This window comes from Lycium barbarum, chromosome 2, assembly GCF_019175385.1.
Source record: "Lycium barbarum isolate Lr01 chromosome 2, ASM1917538v2, whole genome shotgun sequence".
NCBI classification, from domain to species: Eukaryota; Viridiplantae; Streptophyta; class Magnoliopsida; order Solanales; family Solanaceae; genus Lycium; species Lycium barbarum.
Genome location: NC_083338.1, coordinates 5819552 through 5841700, shown reverse-complemented (window position 1 = coordinate 5841700; position 22149 = coordinate 5819552).

The following is a 22149-nucleotide window of genomic DNA, read 5'->3' as shown; positions in this document are numbered from 1 at the left end:
CCTATTTTCATTACCGCTGAACTGTCCGGTAGACTTGGCTCTCTTGTTTAACTCCTTGTATTTCTCTTTCTGTAAGGCTTCTTCCTCCTTTAGCCTTGTCTCATTGCCCTGTACGAAAGCAACTATCTTGGAGATAGTCATTCCCCCATTCTGTGCGGCAATATTGGCCCCATCGTACAAATAGGGATCAAGACCTCCAACAAACCTCCTCACTCTTGCCCTCGTATCCGGTACCATATATGAAGCATGCTTATCCAGACTGATAAATTCTAAGTAGTAGTCCTGAACTGACCTACCATTCTGTTTAAGCTTCAGGAATTGTTCAGCCTTAGCTTCTCTGACTTCTATTGGCATGAAGTGGTCCAGGAAGGCACTTGTGAATTCATCCCATGTAGCATTGGGTGCATCCTCACCTCGGGATAATTCCCAAGATTCATACCAAGTGTTAGCACTGCCCTGTAGCTGATGGGCTCCAAAAGTAGCTGCTTCGGTTTCTGTAACTGTCATAATCCTGAAGATCTTTTGGAGAGCATCAATGTAGTCTTGAGGGTCCTCATCTTTCTTTGTCCCCGTAAAGACTGGGGGTTTCATCCTGAGAAAGTCCTTAGTCTTAGAAGACTCCCCATTATATCCTAAACTCGACCCAGATTCCTGACGTTGGGCCTGAGATGCTACCAATTGTGTGAGCATATTGATAGCATTCCTAACATCCCCACCTGAATTAGTAGGAGGTGTTACTGTAGGGGCGGTTGGGGCTGCTGTCTGAGTCGGAACAGTCTCTTCCCGAGTTGCTTCTGCAGTATCCCCTTGGCTGGTGGCTGTAGCCTTCTTGGTGTATTTTCTTTTCGCAGGAATTTTCTGAAAATACGTACACGCACTAATTAGAAAGATACCCTAAAATTACTGCTCTATCTGCACGATCTAGAATATGAAAGAATTGAGACAATCCTGAATGTCTTGGTGGTCAACTGTTTATATGTGTGGGGCCCTCACACATATACAGGTGACCCCACTGGACACGGTTTCATAGACTCCCTAAAGACACTTGAACCTAGGATCTGATACCAATCTTTGTCACGCCCCGAACCATGGCCTGGGCGTAACACGACACTCAGGCCTTACTTGCATGTGTCCGAGCGAACCTCATGGCTTGCTTGTCAACATGGGCATCAAAACAATATAATCTATATGATGCAATTCAAATAAATCATGAAAATGTAGTTTGCGGAATAAAGTCTTGAAATTATCTGATAATATGAAATATCATGGAAACACAATAGTTTGCAAACATAAAAGCATAACTGACTCTGTGAACTAACGTATGTCTATGAAACCTCTAAAACATGTCTAAATACAAACTACCAGGACATGGCCCTGAACTACCATAAACTAAATACTAATGCAGACTCCATGTTGAACCCCGAGAGAAGTGGGGCTCACCAATAAGCTGATGACTGAAGTGATCCTACTGCGCAGGTGTATGCTCCTGAAAACCGGTATCTGCACCGTGAAGTGCAGGCCCCGGGCAAAAGGGACGTTAGTACTTGGTGAATAGTACTAGTATGTAAAACCTGCTGAAATGAAGAACATTGCACAACATAGATATAGGACATGAACCGAAACTGAATGTAACTTGAACATGAATATGAAACGCGGGAAAATTCTTAAACAGTAAATCAATAAAAATACTTATATGTAAAATTACTTGTAACGTGGGGAACGCTATAGTATAACCGACAATATGGGCTGGTACTTGCGTCCTACCAGCAGAACACTCACAACCTTGCCAGGGGATGTGAGATTTACGTGAAAATAAGCATGTAAGGATCCAAACTGCATCATGAAGGTGTTTCCTCCTTGCTGGCAACCCTTATCCTACGGTGGCTACGTAGTTTCAGGCTATCTGAGCCTTCTCGATTAACTAAGCAATTCCCAAAACATAAACATAATATAGTTGGCTAAGAAGCCCATGATTTTCGTGAAATAACTTGTAAACATGGTTTCATGAAATATCTTGTAATATGGTTTCATGAGATAACTTGTCATAGTCTTGCAAACATGTTCTTGATTCATGAGTAATAACAATAGTTCATATACATATACATACATATATAACTTGACTTGAAAACATACTTGTAACTTGTCTCATAAAATCATAAAGTTGCATATTAACATAATAAGAACGCATGAGGAAGAATTCATGATTCATGGGTTAAGCTAGGGTTCCTAATAATCGTAATGGAAGATTAGGAATACAATAACGAATATAGATACAGAATTCATGTACATAAATACATAAATATGGGCTACCAATATGTTGGGTTTAATGCCCTAGGGTTTGAACTTCATGAATATCAAAGAAACGAATCATGGGGAAGAACATAGAGATTCCCACATGTGGATGGAAGTTCTACATACCTTAATTGCTTCAACACTTGAATTAGAGACTTGAGCTTTGAAAGTATTTTCCAATTCTTGATTCTTGAATCCTGAACGAGTTTAGTTAGGGTTTACCAAAAGTGTTGGATGGAAGAGATACCAAAAGCAAGAAATCTCTAGGAGATGTTTAATCAGCACTTGTATGAGCTTCACAAGGAATACCAAGGGTTTAGCTGCTGAATAATGAGTCCCAAACCTTAGAAAACCTATTTATAGGATGTCCAAAAATGAGGAAAACTTTCAGACGAAAATACCCTGTGCACCATGTGCGATTCGCACATGGTGTCGCATGTGCAACATGCGAATCGCATGTTGCACCAAAGCGTCGCAGATGCTGCCTTTTGGATCGTCGTTCTCTGTCAGCAGATGCGACTCCACCTGCGACTCGCATGTGGTGCACACCCGATTGTCTTTTTTGGCACTTCTCTGTCACCATATGTGATGCCATATGCGACTCGCATGTGTAACATGCGAATCGCACATGTTGTCGCACATGGTGCACCGCCTACGTCTTCTTTGGTTCTTCTCTGTTAGCATCTGCGACATCACATGCGACTCGCATGTATCACATGCGAATCGCATCTTGGGTCGCAGGTGCTGCCTGGGTTCATTTCGGATTTCTTTTAAGTCTAGGATCATGATCAAAGTTCGAGTTAAAGGTACGGGGTGTTACAGGTCCACATGGGGGGATGTGGTGGTATAGAAAATCTAGAAAAAAATTAAAAACTTCATAAAAAAAATGGGTGGGGGAGGTGCAGGGTGTGGGGGTTGGCGGGGCTTGGTGAATATTTTTGGGAAAATGTTTTCTACCAACCAAACGAACATGACAAAATAAGTAAGAAATTGACTTATTTTCCACTACCCAAAAAAAAGAAGAAGAGAAAATGAGTATAAATTCACTTATTTTCGAAGAACACATTTTTCAGGAAAATATTTTTCTCCATACCGAGCACACCCTAAGTTGTACTCCAACCTTGCATATATAGAAAAGATTTACTTGCATTCATCATTTATTTTGCAAATATATTGAATACGAAAATTTTTTCGCGATCACACATGACTTGAAAATGATAAAACATGATTTAGGATAAGATGTGATAGTCTAAGACCTCTACAATCCCACATCTATGCCCATATGTAAGACGAGACGTGGAAATTGTGTATGCTTAAGGTTTTTATCAAATTGCACGCAACTACTAAAAATCATTGTTATGGTTAAAAATGCTTTCTACTCACCTACTTGATTATCATTTACTTTGTTTGTTCCATTTTATTTGACATTATTTTCTTATCAATTTGTTCAACTTTATTTGATATTTGAAATTTATAATCTAAAATGCCTCTTACACTTGCATGGCTCTCTAGAGATCAAGTGGACAATAATGGTTCTCTAGAGGTGATTTTAATGAACTTACTGCAGCTTAGAAAACTAGAAGGTAGCCAATTAATTATTATAGAATCAACATGATAGTAAACTGCTTCAATCGTAATATGATTGATTAACATTTCTAGTGTTGATCAAGATTCCTATATATTGGGGATGATCTCACGACCCAAATTTGAAAGCCTTGAGGTACACTGAAAGAACTATTTTACCTAATAACCGAACGCACGTCATATAAACTATTTTAAAGAACACGTACATTATAAAGAATTTAGAAAGTATTTATAAACAGATATTCAATATAGAGGAAGTCTTGAATATAATGAGAAGTTCAAAATAAATCATAAACCCTCAAATACATAGGCAAAAGAAGCATCTAAAGAGTATAAAAGATCAAAGATATTTAACATTTTCTTTCCTAATTGGCTTTTCAAAACATACTTTCCTTTTATTAAATCAATGTTCTTCAATTTCAATTCCTTTTTTAACTCTCCCCCCCTCAGCCCCTAGTAAGTTTTCGAGTTAATAACTTAAAAATACTGTACAATTATTGAAAGGAAAAAAGATTCGTGTTATTTTTTTGTTTTCTTCTTCTTGTTTTTTCGTTTATTGTTAGTTCTACAATGTTAAGGTTTTTCTGTGTTGAAAATTTTTATGACAATGCCGGCCTTTCGGAACACAAGTGTGGTTAATTATGTCATCTTCAATTAATTTTATAATACTAGCAGCTAGTTTCCCAATCATAAAACAAAACGTTAAACTTTTACAAAGATAATATAATATTAGTTAATTAAGTATTAAAGCAGAGCTTATTAGTCTTATTTTTTTAATTCAAATGCAACCATGCAACAACAACATGGAATGTCCGTAATTTCTTAAACGTAACGAGAATATATCTTTGGCTAATAAAGTATAATATCCCGGTAAAATAATAAGTGCAAAGGAATCAAGAGTCATGAATATTATTTTTCTGATTTTTGTTTGATTATTTCTTTAATTATTTTCCTCTTTTCCTTCTTTCTGCTCATATTCTAAAATGAACTCATGCGTGCAATTTCTTTTTTGAGTAATTAGATTATTTTATTACATTTCTTGTTTAAAATGATATTTTTTTCATTGAAAAGTAATTTTACGAATAAATAGCATTGATAACACAATTTAATATAATAAAATACAGAAATGTTAATTCCAAAAATATTATCAAGATTAAGGGGTTTGGGAAAATTTATGACTCCTAAGAGTTTCGTCATTAGGCAGCCCCTGTTGTAAGTTTGTATGTGGTAATTACCGACGATTATGGTGAGATAGTTCAGTATCCCTCTATTTTTTTTAGTAGAGGTTTCAAACTCGAGCTCTAGAGAGTGTAATCAGTGTATTGTCCTGCCAAAACCGAAGTGGGACTTCACAACATAAATTTAAATTAACCCAGCCCCGCCCAAATCGAATATCGAATACCAGATGGTAACAAAGGTAAATTTATTTTCAAATTTATGGTGCACGTGACACATAGTCTCTCCGTCAAATTAGGTACTTTATATACATATTAATTCCTAGAATTGATCTAATATTATCTGCTGGCCCCGATGCTTCAAAAAGACTGAAAGTTACTTATCCAAAAAAATAGGGGTCAATTCCACTTGATACCTTCTTTCATCCTATTTCTAGTGGTGCGCCCTTGTTTAGAAAATTCTAAGTCCGCCTCTGGATGGAACCAAAAAGAAATTGAGTGGTTTTGAGTAGTTTGAACCATTTTGTCCAAGGGTCTTTTTGTCTCACTAAAATTTTATGCAGACTTATTTTAAGGGGAAATTTCAGAAAAGTACATTTCACTCACTGACGTACATTGTAAAAATATAGCCCAAAACTTATATTGTAAAAATATAGCCACCAAAAACACTTTTATACAATATTATACACGTATTTACTAATGTCAGGTACATTATGTATATAGGTGTATGAAAGTGTATAATGTGTAGGTATATACATTAAAAAATATAATTATACAATATTATATACAAAAATACGCACTTACACATATTTATACATAATTATACAATATTGTATACGTGGGTATAAACATAGATATGGATTGGTTTTGAATAAGAATTGCACTTTTATACAAGACAGATACATTATATATCGGTGTATAAGAATGTATAATAGTGTATAAGAGGTGTGTATACACTCATATACACTTTTATACAATATTATACACTATTATACAAAAACTAACTCCAACACGGAGCAGCAGCAGCCATCGCCGGAGTTCTGTTCTCCAATGAAACTGCCTCTCCGACGAGAAGCAACAGACTTTCCCTTCATGTTCATCTCTATCTCTCCCTCGACGAGATCACGCTGGGACTCCGGCGAAAACCACTAGCCACACCACCTCACTCACCACCACCAGATTTGAGTGGATTTTCCGGTGATCGAGAGAGAGGAGGCGAAAGAGAGAGGAGGGAGTGAGTCATTTTTTGTAAGATTTAAAAAGGTTGGTCAATTTTGATAGCATTATTACCCTAATTACATACTGTGTAATTATTCCATATTTTAATGGACTATAAGTGCCATAGGATAATTATTTTTTAAAAAGATCTTGAAAACTCTCCCACTATTTTTCTTTTCAAAAGATATCGTTCTCACGTCAAGAATTTTTAGTAACTATTCTTTCGGCTAATTCTTAAGTTTTGCGAATATACTGCAAAAAAAGACAATATAATGTCTGTGTGGTATGATTCATTACTTAACCATAATAAATTTGTGTGAGTATGTTGTTTTTTTAGTCAAATATTGTTTTCTCCTTTCTCTATTCTCCAAATCACACAGTGTTAATTAAAACGGAGTTCACAAAGTTATGAGTGCGGCATAAGCAGGAATATTCATGGTATTAAAATTAAAAAGAGACAGTAAAAAATTAATCATCGGAATTACTAAGAAAAATTGATGACTATATATACACTTTGTATGCTACCATTGTGAAATTAAGAGCATCTCTCTTATATTGTTCTAAATCCTAATATACTCTCAAGTCTCACCTCAGCAGTTAGAATTAAAAGTTGTCAAAGGTTTTTTTTTTTTTTTTTTTTTTTTTAGCCATTTGGCGTTTAAATTTTCTATATGTGTCATTTTTTAGTTGTTATGTAGTGCTTAAAAGAGTGGTTTTTAATTGCTTCCATCACCTCTCATTTTCAAGTAAGTTGGAAAATTTGTTTTGTGGGTCACGTAAATTGATTATTTACTAGTGGTTTTATATATACTTGTTCGTATCTACGTATTCTTCACATGCATAATAATATGGATCAAGTGTTAAGATTTTCATAATAATATGCCATATAAATTAATGAATGTTATGTACCCTTCTATATTAATGGCCGAAACTTTAATATGTAAATGCTTCATTAGTACTTTCTCCGATTGACCGATATTTTTTTACAATTCCACCTTATTTGAGATTGAAACGTAAATGTTATTGTTTGAATAATAAGATAGAAGGAGAGGGAGAGACACGTAGTTGCTTATCTTTCTTCTTCTTTTTTCCATTACACATTGTTATTTCTTCACCATGCATAGTGGCAGAATCAATTTTGTCATCAAAGGGGAGTCGTCGGGAAATTATACTTCTTAGATAGATCAGATTTTCTTTTAGTATATTTATAGGTAAACAAAATCAAAATTAGAATAAAGCAACATGGGAATTTAAGTTAATTTGTATTTGATGTGATATATACATCACACACACACACTTTGTCTGCTACCGTTGTGAAATTAAGAGCATCTCTCTTTTTTCTAAATCCTAATATACTCTCAAGTCTCACCTCAGCAATTGAATTGTAAGTTTTTTTATGTGTTGCCCATTTGGCGTTTAAATGCTCAATTATGTCACCTTATAGGTTGTTATAGATAGTGCTTTAAATATTTGGTTTTTAATTTATATTGCTCACATCACCTCTCATTTTCAAGTAAGTTTGGAAAAATAAGTTGGTGGGTAAGTGGAAATATCTTATTTTCTTTAGGGGTTTGGTTTTAGAGTAGTGATCTTGTGCTTATTGTTTGTAACGTACTCTCATGCATAATGATATGAAAGTGTTAATATTTCATGGATGTTTCTTGTTTAAGTAATATAGGTTCTTGCCTGTATTCCTTGTTTTTTTGGATGACATAGTTTCTCATGTAACATATAATAAGTAGAATAGATCCTATTTATCATACGAGGCTATATCATCATTAATAGGATTTCAATATTAAAACAGCATGATGTATAGGATGGATCGTTTGTGATCAGCAACAATTAATAGATCAATTTAACAATTAGCTTTTTAGTGGTTGGTTATTAATTTCTTTATAGTTTTGCTTAGATGTGGTTTAATAACTTCGACCTAGGTCGCAATGACCATATTCGGGTGACCGTTTATCAAAAACACAATTTGGTCTGAAGTCTTAAGATTGTGTTTTATGGGGTTGGCGCTTGTTTAGTGCCCGATGGTTAAGGAAGTTGATGATCTCAATAGCGTAGCTACATATGGTGAAGGATAATCAGTCGAAATTATATTTCTTATATGAAAAAAATATATTAAGTATATAGGTCAAAATATACTTTTAATACATATATATTAAATCTTGAACATCGATGCTTAACAAAATTTCTGACTTCGCCATTGGGTGATTTGTCATGGAGTTGGAGACCATCAAAGGGGTGGAAATAGATTATAGGTCATGGGTTCACGTGAAACTAGTAGCTTTTGTTCAAACACTATACATACATACAACAACAACAACAACAACAACAACCCAGTGAAATCCCACAATGTAGGGTCTGGGGAGGGTAGAGTGTACGCAGACCTTACTCCTACCAAGGTAGGACGGCTGTTTCCGAAAGACCCTCGGCTTAATAATAAAAAAACATAAAAACATAAAAACATAAATATTAAAACTATATACATATATTAAGAAATTTACTAAATATTTATAAGTATTTAATTATAAAACTCAGTTCTCAGGGACGAATCCAGAAAAAAAAACCCACTAGTTCACGGGAACCTAGAAACTTTTACATACACCTATATATATTAACAAATTACTACATAGTAATTGTGAACCCAGTTATTTTTGTATATTAACTTGAGGTTGCTGTAAGAATCCATAAACTTTGAATTCTGAATCCGTCTATGCAGTTATTATTGTATGCTATTGTATATCAACTTAAGGCCGTAGAAATCTATAAACTTCAACTTTTAAATCCGCTTCTGTAACTATAACAAATATTTCACTAATCACTAGTGATTTAAGTTCAACAACATGACAGAAATGTTAAGATTATGATGACAACAACTGACTTCTAACATCAGTTGTTGATTTAATCGCAGAGTTCACCTTGTTACGGTAGCAACACAAAGTTCATCACATATAGTTCAAACTTGAGGTATGTTCTCTCTCTTCCCAAATTTGTAGAAGTAGCTTATCTTATGTGATATAGTTTGACTAGGCACGAGATTTAAGAAAGAAATGAAAACTTTTAAAACTTGTGATCTAAAGCAAATCATAAATATTTGTGTGACTGTAAATCATTTCATTAAGGATAAAAAGAAAAGATTTAAGTTAAATTATTTTTAAATATAAAAATATCACTTTTTTTTAGATAAATTAAAAAGGAAAGTGTATTAGGTAAATTGGGATAGAAGGAGGACTCCGTTTGTTCCATGTTACGTGATACTATTATATTTTTGGGTAGTCAAGAACGATTATCTTTGACAACAATTTTAAAAAAAAATATATTTTAAATTATTAACTATTATAAGGTACAATGGTACTTTGTAAATTTTATATTAAAAAAATTGAACAATTTATATCCAAATTCACATTGAAAATTAAGTCATTTAACCATTGTACTAAAATCCCGCCACATAAAAATAAACGGAGGAAAATATAATAAATGGAGTTATCAAAGCTGCAAATACTTCCATGCTGGAAACCATGGGGGAACATAAACATTGTTCACATTGTAGCCCTTTTTTTGTGGAGGTTTGCAGAAAATTAATTACAAAAAAGCCAAATACTCACTCCGTCTTAATTTAAGTGTCTCACTTTTTTTTTTTTAATTTGTCCAAAAAAGAGTGCCTCTTTCAATATTTAGTAAGTTAACAATTCAAACATTATACATGGTAAATTTAAAATCACAAAATTCAATGCACATTTTAGTACATTACACACATCTTTAATATTAAGACCACAAAAATTCAAAAGTATCATTTTATTCTTTAAACTTTGTGCCTAGTCAAATTAGGACGCAGAGAGTAACATATTAGCAATTGTGACAAACTGAGGAATATATGTTGATTCTGCTATTGAACAGACTTTTCTCTTTGTTTCTTCTTGTTTCTATTTTTATATTTCTTTATATATTGGCATTACATAATTACATTGGCATGTACATCCGGATAAAAAATGATTACGACCATTGTTTTCATCAATTAAATGTTTTTTAACCAACAAGTTCTGTTCTAATCTTTTTGCCATATATAGTTCTATTTATAGTCAGCAAATCTTCTGTACTTTAAAATAATAAGAAGGCAGGCTAAGTCTATTCTGTTCCCATTAAGTTATTATTCTTGTTCACTTTGATCATCAAATATCTTCTTGAATTCCTTTTTTTTTTCATTAGATACTTTGGACCATGATGGAAGTTGAAGTTGGATGCTAAAATTCTTATTTTGTATCAGCAGGTACAATTGAAAATGGATGCTAAAAAATCTATTGAAGATAAATTCTCAAAGATACATCCATGTTTTCCTGTGAACACAAGAATAGCTATAGTTGGAGCAGGTCCAAGTGGAATATCAGCTGCTTATGCACTGTGTAATATTGGTTACAACAGTGTCACCATCATCGAAAAACATCACTCCGTCGGCGGCATGTGTGAATCTGTTGATGTTGAAGGTACGGGAAAAACGTCTTATGTAGAGTTTATGCTCTATGCACTGACAACGTATAATAGACTAATAAACTGCTATAGCCGGTTAAGTTGCACTATTAGTGTAAAAATCTTTGTACTGTCAATGTGAAAGTGCCTCTCTACCCTCCCAAGGTAGGGTTAATGTCTGCGTACACTCTACCCTCCCAGACCCACTTTGTGGAATTTCATTGGATATGTTGTTGTTATTGTTAATGTGAAAGTGAGACAGTCATCGAGAAACATCACTCAGTTGGTGGCATGTGTGAATCTGTTGATGTTGAAGGTATAGACACATGTCGTATATAGAATTTATGTTCTGTGCACTGACAGTGTAAAATAGAGTATAAACTGCTATAGCTGGTTAAATTACAGTACTAGTGTAAGAACTTTTTATACTGTCAGTGTATGTAATTAAACTTGTTTTATATGTAGGTTGTTTTAGTTTGAGATTCTGTTACACATAAAGTATTTTGTATGTTGCAGGAAGACTTTATGATCTTGATGGTATACACAAATGTCGTATATAGAGTTTATGTCCTGTGCTCACTGACATGTAAAATTGAGTAATAAACTGCTATAGCTGGTTAAGTTGCCTACTGGTGTAAAAATTATTTACACTATCAGTGTGTATCACATTTTATATGTTTTTTTCCTTATTCACCTTGATTTCTACTTTAAAGCGTTCAATATGTAGTTTTAGATTGAGGTTCAAGTGATGACACATTTTTTGTGTTAACAGGAAGAATTTATGATCTTGGAGGTCAAGTCCTTGCAGCAAATAGTGCTCCAACAATTTTCCATTTGGCAAAGGAAACAGGAAGTGAGCTTGTAGAATTAAACTCTCACAAACTTGCATTAATTGATAGCCAAACAGGGAATTATCAGGACAATAAAGTTGCAGATGATTATGTGTCTGTTATATCACTGACATTAGAACTCCAGGTCAGTCTATTTCTATTATATCACTGACATTCTACAAACAAGCGAGCTTGTAAATTCAGCTTGTATGAATTACAGTCAAACCTCTCTATAATGGCGTCTTTTGTCCAAATATTTTCCGGTTGCTATGCAAAAACTGTTATAGATAACATATAATATAGCTTAACGTAAAAAATCGGCTCCAAAAGAAAACTTGGCCGTTATAGTGAAATGTTGTTATAGAGGATGGTTATTATAAAGAGGTCTGACTTAACATTTTATTTACAGGACAAAGCAAAGGATTCAGGTAGAATTGGCATTCATGCTGTGAGTGATATGGCTTCTGATATGACACCTGCATTTCTTGAAAGCCGCGGTTTTTCGTCTGTTCCAAAATCTGTTGCTTATGGATACACTGCTTCTGGATATGGATTTGTTCAAGACATGCCTTATGCGTATATTCACGAGTTCACTCGAACGTCTATGGCTGGGAAAATTCGACGTTTCAAAGATGGATACACGAGCCTGTGGAAGAAAGTCAGTGAATCGTTGCCAATAACTGTCATGTGCCAAACAGAAGTGCTTTCAATCAGACGTGACAGTAAAGGCATTGAAATTGAGGTCAAAAACAGCAGTGGTGATTTTGAAAGTATGAAGTTTGATAAAGTCATATTATCCGGGGCGTTCCCGTTTAGAAGTGGAAAGACTTATAGATCACCAAATTCCATTTCAGCAGGTACGATAAGTCTGTACATCAAGATATGCAGCCTCATTCGTGCTTGAGTATTGACCTGTTTGGCCACGTCTCTGAGAAGTCAAAAGTGTTTTTTTTTCCTTCAAAAAAGGGCTTATTTAAGAGATTTAGCAGAAGTTGTTTTTCAAAAGCTGGATAAAGTACAATAAGTGTTTTGAGTAGTAGCAGAAGTTTTTTTTTTCAGAAGCACACTTTTGGGACCTTGGCAAAGTGAAATTTCTGCTCTACTATTGAAAAAATTACTTTTCAATAGATTAGTCAAACACAAATTGCTACTCTCTAGAAGTACTTTTCGAGAAGCTCTTTTCAAAATAAGAAGATTTTTGAAGGTTGGCCAAACAGACTATTAGGTTGATGCTAATGTTAGTTTTGATATGACAGATCCTGAAAGTGAAGTACTGGAATTGAGTGAACTTGAAAAGGATATGTTCTGTAAAGTGCAGACGATTGATTATTACACGACGGTTCTGAAGATTAAAGGATTAGAACACTTGCCAGTTGGATTTTACTACTTTGAGGAATTTATGAATGATCCTGCAACAATAGGAAATCCAGTTGCCATGCAGAGATTCTATCCCGATACAAACATCTTCCTATTCTGGTCTTACGGAAACTCATCCAACGTCGAGTGTTCAACAGTTTTACAGCTCGCTGTTGATGCTGTCAAAAGGATTGGAGGTGAAGTTGAAATGGTCGTCCTGCAACGACGATTCAAGTATTTTCCTCATGTAAATAGCCAAGGTATATGAAGCTTATCACTAAAAATTCATGTTTTTCGGACTCTCCAAAAATGTTACCAGACATGTGTCGGATCCTTAAAAAATGCACTACTCTTCCAACACGCACCTGGCTGAATTTTTGAAGAGTTCAAGCAATATAACTAAAAACACGTCCTTCCTGTCAAAAATTAACTCTAGAAATTTGGTGTAACTAACTTTTTTTGGAATTTGAACACAGATATGAAGGAGGGGTTCTATGACAAAATGGAAAACCAGCTACAAGGTCAGAAAAACACTTATTATGTCGGTGGATTAATGGCATTTGAGCTCACTGAAAGAAATTCATCCTATTCAATGTCTTTAATCTCCAAGCACTTTGCACATACTGATCCACAACCGAGATTTCCTTACGTTAAGGTACCGAAACAGACAAAGACTGAAATGCAGATTAAGTTGCACTTTAAGAAAAACTTGAAGTGTGACATGTGAATAATTCAATTCAAAAATCATTGGTTTTGCAGAGATTATTTCCGCTATTATCTGATTGCTCGGATAAGAATCCGAAAGCTCTGACAGAATCTCAGAAAGTGGAATTCCCGGAATTGTCTAGCCTTGATGGTTATTTGAAGCACTGGGCCACTCATAACATAACCTGCAAGAAGACATTATACAAATGGATTAGTGAAGAAGGAAAAGTAGTTAATGAGAGGACTTACGAAGAACTTAATGCTAATGCTTCTTGTATTGCTCACAAACTCTTGGCTAGTCAAAACCCGATTATGAAGCAAGGTGACAGAGTTCTCCTAGTTTATGTCCCGGGGCTTGATTTTATTGATGCCTTTTTTGGTTGTTTAAGAGCCAGAGTATTGCCTGTCCCGGTACTTCCATCGGATCCAATGCAAAGAGGAGGACAAGCACTACTCAAGATTGAAAACATTGCTAAATCATGCAAAGCAGTGGCTATTTTGTCAACTTCCGGTTATCATGCAGCCGTTCGAGCGGGCTCTGTGAAGACCCTGTTATCACTGAACCGTAAAAACGGGACAACCTCCGCTCGCTGGCCTAATCTTCCTTGGATACACACAGATTCTTGGGTTAAGAATGTCAAAGAAATGCATTGGAATAGCATTGATAAGTTTGAGCCTCAACCGGACAACGTATGCTTTCTACAATTTACATCAGGGTCAACGGGAGATGCTAAAGGAGTTATGATAACTCATGGTGGCTTAATCCATAACGTGAAGTTAATGCGGAAAGTTTACAAAAGCACTTCAAACACAATACTAATGAGCTGGCTTCCTCAGTACCATGATATGGGACTTATCGGTGGCCTTTTCACAGCTCTAGTAAGTGGAGGATCAGCAATTTTGTTTTCTCCAATGACATTCATAAGGAACCCTCTCATGTGGCTCGAGACGATGAGCAAGTACCAAGCAACTCACAGTGCTGGACCAAACTTTGCGTTTGAGCTTGTCATACGGAGGTTAGAGGCAAACAAAGAGAAGGAATGGAAGTATGATTTGTCATCACTTAGATTTCTAATGATTGCTGCTGAACCAGTAAGGCAGAAAACCCTAAAGAAATTTATTGAGCTCACGAGACCTTTCGGTCTTTCCCAGAGAGTGATGGCTCCTGGTTACGGATTGGCAGAGAACTGTGTGTTTGTAAGTTGTGCTTATGGAGAAGGAAAACCCATCTTGGTTGATTGGCAAGGAAGAGTCAGTTGTGGCTACACAAATCAAAATGAGGCGGACGTTGATATCAAAATAGTTGATCCGGAAAGCGGTGATGTGCATGAGGAATCCGGAAGGGAAGGAGAAATATGGATCAGCAGTCCTAGTGCAGGCATTGGATACTGGGGCAGGGAGGAACTGACTGAAAAAACTTTCAGAAACAAGCTCGGTTCGCATTCTGAAAAGGTATCGAAAGAAAATAATTTACTCATAAACTCAATAAAACTTTGAATGCTCTCTACAATTCACCACATAAGAAAATAGCTAGTAGCATCTCTATTTGTAATACAATCAAACCTCTCTATAACAGAGCTATTTTTTTCGATAGCTTTTGGCTGCTATAGAAAAATGTTGTTATAGAAAACATATAATATAAATTAAAATGAAAGATCGGTTCCACATAAAACATGACTATTATAGTGAAATTCTGTTATAGAGGATGGCTGCTATAGAGAGGTCTGACTGTAGGACGAAAGCTACTTTAACTAAAAATGGGAAAACCTATTCCTATATAATTCTGACTAAAAGTCCTATTTAGAGATGAAGTGAAAAAATAATACCAAATCCTAACCAATTCTGGTTTCCTACAACTTTGAACTATTCTTCAACAGGTATACACAAGAACTGGAGACCTTGGAAGGATAATTAATGGGAATTTGCTTATAACTGGAAGAATCAAGGACCTCATCATAGTTGCTGGAAGAAATATTTACCCATCAGATATAGAAAAGACTGTCGAAAGCTCGTCTGAAATCCTCCGCCCGGGTTGTTGTGCTGTTATTGGAGTACCAGAAGAGACCTTATCAAGCAAAGGAGTTTCAGTACCTGATCACTCTGATCAAGTTGGCTTAGTTGTCATTGCAGAAGTTAGAGACGGTAAATCCGTTAGTAAAGATGTCACTGAGGAAATTAAGGCGAAAGTAGCTGAAGAACATGGTGTCACTTTGGCTTCTGTTAAGCTGATCAAGCCACGAACAATCAGCAAAACAACATCTGGAAAGATAAAGAGATTTGAGTGCTTGAAACAATTCACTGATGGAACATTGGATGTGGTGCCCGATCAAATTTTGTCGAAGCGGAGACTTCTTAGATCTTTCACCACAGGTTCATGCAGGGAGGGAAATACACCAAGGCCACATTTGAATAGAACAGTCCCTTCACCAACTCCAAGAATGACTAAAACAGCAATAGTCGAGTTCCTAAAGGGAATCGTATCGGAGCAGACAGGAATCTCTATCAGCAAGATTACTACTACTGAAAGCTTAGTAGCTTATGGTATTGATTCTATTGGCGTAGTAAGGGCAGCTCAAAAGCTTTCAGATTTTCTTGGAGTGCAAGTCGGTGCAATCGATATCTTCACAGCAACTTGCATCGATGACTTGGCAAGCTTCACGGAGGATTTAGTTATGAAATCTCAACCACACGATGCAGCAAATCCTTCTTATCTTCCAGACTACTCAGAGGATGATTCTTGTAATTTGGTGGCTGAAGAAGTTTCCTCGTCTCGTCAATTCGGTATCATGCTATTGCAACTTCTTGCTTTTGTCTATGCCATTTTCATGCTGGTCCTTCCTGCATACTCATCCATATCTTTCTATAGAAACCTGATTTTGGAAAGTCCTATTTTGATGACTTCATTTCCTTGGGCTGGTTATGCAATCTCTTTGATGTTTGCACCATTTGCTTGGCTTCTATGCATATCTACAACATGCATATGCATCGGTATTCTTGGAAATTCGGTCCTTCAACCAAATTATTCTCTGACCCCAGAGGTTTCCATCTGGTCATTGGATTTCGTTAAGTGGTGGGCGCTATGTAAGGCACAAGAAATTTCATCTAAAGTTATGGCAGTGCATTTGAGAGGAACAGTATTTCTGAAATACTGGTTCCAAGTATTTGGAGCAAGGATAGGATCATCGGTCGTACTGGATACCATCGATATCACTGATCCAGCACTCGTTTCGATAGGAGATGGAGCTGTTATTGCAGAAGGAGCTTTAATTCAAGGCCATGAAGTTAAAAATGGAATGTTGAGTTTCCTTCCAGTAAGAATTGGAAAAAACTGTTCGGTCGGTCCTTATGCTGTACTCCAGAAAGGAAGTGTTTTGGGAGAAGGGACTGAGGTACCATCATTACAGAAAACAGAAGTAAAGGCAGCATCAAGATCAAATAGTAGTAAGAAGGTGAGGACTCCGATTTCAAAAGTTAAATTTTTCTGCTTGTTAAGCTTCTTATAACCTTAAATAATATCACTATGTCTCTTTCTCTTTATCTACAACAAGCAGTTCATTATTACATTATTTTAAGGTTTATAACAGTATCCTGTGAACTTTATTTGAAAATAAAGTGTCTTCATATTTTCTTGTTTAGCTCCTGAACAGAAACTAATGCTCCCTCAGTTTCAAAGTACTCACTCTGTACCTAATTATGTGAAGGTGTTTGACTGGGCACGAAGTTTAAGAATGAAAGGAAGACTTCTGAAACTTGTGGTCTAAAATAAGTCATAGATATTTGTATGGCTGTAGTTTAAAACCACAAGATTATGAAGTCTTTCTTATTTTTCTTAAACTCTGTGACTAGTCAAACTATACATAAAATGAAAAGAAGGGAGTAGTAGTTGTGACTTCAAGTTGCATCTGACCTCATATCTATATTCCCCGAAAGATTATTTGGTATATCTTTTCAGTATAGTATAATGCATTTCTATTGTGATTTCAGGTCATTGAACCTGAAAATGAAACAAAACATGGTCTCTGTACAGCTATATATCACTTGATGGGAATCTACATTGTCGGATTCGTAAGCGCTCTCTCAGGAGCTATCCTTTATTTCTTGTACTTAATATTAGCTCAAAAATCTCCATCTCTTCCACACTTTTCCTTAATCTGTCTTTCTGGAGCATTCCACTGGTTACCTTTTACTATCATTGCTTACATGACCATTATTTCTAGTACCTCAACAAGTCCGATAATCTTCGCTGTTTCAGTTGCAACTGCCTACTTGGCACATGGCTTGATTCTCAGCTTTCTTACCATAGTAGTAAACAATTTTCTCTCTAAAAGCACAGATGGTTCACTGAGAATATGGTTGAAACATAGAATTAACGTTTCATGCCATCTCAGATTTACTAAACTCCTTTCTGGTACTGAAGCTTTCTGCATATACTTGAGACTCTTGGGTGCAAAAGTTGGAAAACATTGTTCTATCCGAGCAATCAACCCGATTTCCGATCCAAAATTGATAACACTAGGTGATGGTGTCCATCTAGGTGACTTCAGCAGGATTATAACAGGATTGTATTCCTCGAGCGGATTCACAAGCGGGAAAATTGAGGTACAAGACAATTCAGTTGTTGGGAGCCAAAGTGTTGTACTTCCTAAGTCACTTATCCAAGAAAATGTTATTCTTGGTGCACTTTCAGTTGCTCCAATGAATTCTGTTCTTCATAGTGGTGGCATTTACGTTGGATCTCAAGTCCCAGTCATGATAAAGAACACCCGACATGCCATGGATGAAAGGATAGAAGAGATGGATACGAAATATAAGAAGATAGTTGGCAATCTAGCTGCTAATTTAGCTTCCACAACTCTCAAGGTCAAAACAAGATATTTTCACAGAATTGGTGTTAGTGGAAAGGGAGTTCTTAAGATGTATGACAATATCAAAGGATTGCCAGATCATAAAATCTTTCAATCTGGCAAATCTTTTCCTGTCATAGTCCGGCACAGCAACAGCTTAAGTGCCGATGATGATGCAAGGCTTGATGCTCGTGGTGCTGCTTTGAGAATACTCTCTGATACTACTTCAGATTATGAAAGACCGATTCTTGACTTGACATTGAAGACAGGGAAAGCTTTCTATGCTCGGACTATATCTGATTTCGCAACATGGCTTGTTTGCGGCTTAGCAGCAAGGGAGGAGCACGTGAAACGCGTTCCACATGTTCGTGATGCAGTATGGATGTCACTACGTGATTCGAACTCGTATACAGAGATGCATTATTACTCGAATATATGCAGGCTTTTCAGGTTCACAGATGGACAAGAAATGTATGTGAAGTTCAAGTTAAGGCCTTTTGATGAAAACATTAGTGAAGATTCTGGTAAAGTTGAGCCTATTGGAATACTTCCTCCAGAAACAGGTGCAATTCCTAGGAAAGATAACGACACGCGTCCATTACTTTTCCTTGCTGATGATTTCAAGAAAAGGGTCAGTTCACCAGGTGGCATTCGCTACATTTTCCAACTACAATTCAGGCCAGTGCCTAAGGATGAAGCAACACAAGACATTGCACTTGACTGTACTAGGCCATGGGATGAATCTGAATTCCCACATGTTAATGTTGGTGAAATTATTCTTGATCAGAACCTCACAAAGGAGCAATCAGAGAAGCTGGAATTCAACCCCTTTCGTCGATGCCACGAGATTGATGTTGTGAAGGCCACATCAGCCTCTCAAAGTGCTTCAATCGATCACGGTCGTTCGTTGATCTATGAAATTTGTCAGCATTTGAGAAATGGTGAACCACTTCCAGAAGCCTGGAAGAACTTCATAGAGCAATCAGATGTGAAAGTTGATCTCTCTGGTTGTCCTATTGCATCTTCACTACAAGTAAAAGAAGAAACAAGTCATCAAGAAGTAGCTCTATCAAGAACATGGTATCAAACTTCTTGGTCCACTTTTGTTCAGCCACTATTGCAAACATTCTTGCCATACTTTTTCTTGGCATATTCAGTTCATGGTCCTCTAAATTGGCTGATGTTTTTAACTACAAAGCATCCACTATACTGTTTTTTTCCTTTCTTTTGGATATCTTCAGGGCTACTAGCAGCATTGGCTTGTGTATTGGCAAAACTATTTTTCACTACAAAGAAGAAAGATGGAGGAAAAGCACTCATATGGAGCAAAAGTCTTTTGATGGAAACATTATGGCAAGCATTTAGGACACTTGTTAGTGACTATTTCATGGAAATGACAACAGGATCATTCTTGTTTGTCATTTGGATGAAACTCATGGGATCAGAAGTTGAATTAAGTCAAGGGGTTTATGTAGATAGCAGTGGAGTTTTGTTGAATCCTGAAATGGTAGAGATTGAAAGAGGTGGATGTATAGGCAAAGAAGCACTGTTATTTGGACACATATATGAAGGTGAAGGGGTAGTGAAATTTGGAAAAGTTAGAATAGGTGAAGGCAGTTTTGTGGGGAGTAGAGCTGTGGCAATGCCTGGTGTAGTAGTAGAAAGTGGTTGTAGTTTAAATGCTCTTTCACTTGCCATGAAAGAAGAAATTGTCAAGTCAAGGTGAATGTTGTTTGGTTATGTCACTTTCAGAAGAATATGACAAGCAAATTGAACATTAACCTTGATGAGTCGATTGTGTTGTGTTCATGGCTGCTGGTTTTAGTGAATAAATTACCAGCCCTAAAGTTTTTGTATGATTTTGAAAGGAAAAAAAAAAAAAGTGGAAATAAAGGAAAATTGTTATGTTTCCCTTTTTTAATTCTTTCTTTTCATACTGAATTTAATATATGTGGATATATAAAACAGGACAACTACGCGAGGGGGGAGGGGGGGGGGGGGCGCTCAGATGTCCATAATTGAAGCATTCTTCTTCATCGACTGTCAATTTTTTATTAGGTGGCCAATGTCGTTGATGCTTTGATTTTTCACAAGAAAGATGAAGGAGCCTTAGTCCTTAGTGTTTGAGCTTTGATGATAACTTGCATCACTATTGTTTTTCTTGGCTGTTGAAACGGTAGCCCTTGATCGAAGATCTTTTTTATTTAACACTAGAGTGAGCCCTCCAATCTTAAAAGACAACAATGCTTCAATCTCAAGCAAGTCATCCAAGTTTTCTCCTTGAATTCTCTTAATCTAATGATTTAAAATACCTGACCAAATGAATAAATAAAAGATAGGATAGTCAGGACGAACTATTTCAAGATCAAATAATATCCACCTCTTTTTTTTTTTTTGAGAGAGAGCTAACTCGGATAGGTCACAGATTAGAGATTGACTCTCATGTTCTGGTTCAACAAAAAAACATTTTCTTGGAAGAGAGAAAATAATATTTTCCTCCCTCCATCCCTAAAGAGGACCAAAAATGGATAATTTTAAAATCGTAACTTCAAATAGTATTTAAAAAAAAAAAAAAATAGCCCATGGACTCATAGTGCACAAATTCATTGAATCTGGATGCATTCACAAATTCATTGAATGTGGATGCATTCACAAATTAATTAATTGAACCTGGACATTTTCACATGCTTCCAATCTTCATCTTTTGTTCTTTTTGAGAATACGACAAATAATAGGATTGAATCATTAAGAAAGTGTTAATCCTTCTGTCTAAAATTATTTATCTAAGTTACTAAAAATAATTATCTCAAATTATTTATTATTTTAAAATTCAAGACACAATTAATTATATTTTTTTCATTTTATATTTAGTAAAATTTTGTCATTAATAACAGTGGCGGAATTAAATTTTTTATTAAGGGATGTCAAAATATAAAAAAGTAAATACACAATGAAATTAAGGGGGGCTCAACACATAATATAAATACATAAGAAAAGTCCTTTTTTACGTCGGTTGACACCCGTTGGATGCATGTGGATCCACCACTGATTAATAGAGATAACAAACAAATAAAATAAATACTTAACGAGAGAGATTAATTTAAACATAAATAATGATAAAGTTAATCACATACCCCTCCTAATTAATATTTTTAAAGGGATTATTAAAAAAAAAAATGACAAATAATTTAAGAAGACACCAACAGCGACCGCAATCTATAGGATTGTGAAGTTTGTCTCCACCTTTGCCACATCATATTTTCTTGCTATTTGCTTCTATAATAATTAGCTACATATGCAAATTTCATGTTTTCTTTTTCTTAATCATATTCCTTCCTTAACAATATATTATCTATCTATAGGTCATGGATTTGGGTCGTAGAATTTAATATTTATTATTGTGTTGGGGTAGCCACACTATGCCGAGGGTGTTCATCCGAACCCCTCGACGGAAAAAAACACTATTTTTACAAGGTTAAAATTATTTTTTATGTATATATAGTAGATGTTGAACCCCCTTAGGCTTCTTCGTATGCTTACTTTTTTATATTTTGAACCCTCTCGGCGGAAATCCTGGCACCGTCACTGGTAGCTGCTTATATCATATCCACTTGGGGTATGATTTTTTTAGACGTAAACTTTTTTCAAATAAATTAAATTACTTTTCTAATAAAA